The sequence below is a fragment of the Seriola lalandi genome, unplaced genomic scaffold, assembly GCF_002814215.2.
Source record: "Seriola lalandi dorsalis isolate HSWRI2012SDOR001 ecotype SW California unplaced genomic scaffold, Sedor1 jcf7180002023713, whole genome shotgun sequence".
Classification (NCBI taxonomy): Eukaryota; Metazoa; Chordata; class Actinopteri; order Carangiformes; family Carangidae; genus Seriola; species Seriola lalandi.
The window spans coordinates 1-878 of NW_019494362.1; the positions used below are offsets into that span (position 1 = coordinate 1).

At 35.3% G+C, this 878-nt stretch overlaps 1 long non-coding RNA gene across 1 annotated transcript; it reads right to left on the reverse strand.

Moving 5' to 3' along the window:
- Window positions 1–10: 10 nt before the first annotated feature.
- On the reverse strand, window positions 11–498 carry LOC147819908 (uncharacterized). The gene is made up of 2 exons (XR_015438675.1): window positions 363–498; window positions 11–209 (listed from the first exon to the last, which is right to left on the reverse strand). It is a non-coding gene; the product is annotated as an uncharacterized LOC147819908 (long non-coding RNA).
- Window positions 499–878: the final 380 nt, after the last annotated feature.

An 878-nucleotide genomic window follows, 5' to 3' on the forward strand; every position in this document is an offset into this window, starting at 1 on the left:
TCACACAAGGTTCATTGTAGAGCTGAACTCTCATCATTTATTTATTATGAATGTTTAGTTGTTTCAGTCTGCTAAATAGTGTTGTTGATCCAGGTAATGTAATCACAGACTCTCGTGAACAAAACTGGAGCCAGACATTTAGTCTCATAACCAGCGTTAACGACGCCATAAATTTTGGTGCCCACCACAGCTCCACTGCCAGAGTCACCCTGAGGAAGAAAACATTATTATTCTTAATTATACATTGTATATAATGTAATTTTACTCAATTATTGAAATATTGTTTAGAAAAATTTAAATGTTCAAAACATTGGCTGACTACACATCAGATATGTAAAAAGTAAGAAGCCATGCCAACTCACTCCACCCATGTCCACCCCGGCTTCTTCTCCACAGAAAATGTTACCATATGGATGATTTGGAAAACATTTTTGTATGCCAGTTTTGATATTGCTACAGTCAACAACTTTCATATCTATGCAGTGGAGAACATCGTCGTCCTTGAGAACTGGAGGAGGATAGAAAAGACAACATTTCAAAAAGAAAAACCTGTTAACTCTTCATTTCATACAATCATAAAGAAGAATCTACCTGAAGGGTTTCATCATTTAGTTTTTTGAAGGACAGAATAAAGCAGCTTATGTGGCATTAGTAGTGGGGCATTACCATACAGTCATCTGAGGTTCATTATTATTATATGTAGAATTGGTTCAATGCAGAGAACATTAAATTAGCACGGCAATTGTGTCTGTAATTCATAACCTGTTTTGAAACCTCAATTGAAATTGAAAAGGTAAATACTGAACTGGATTTAACCACTAAAAATGTGATATTAATGAGAGAGCTATCCCTCCTACGAGGGTGTATGTTGTTTTACT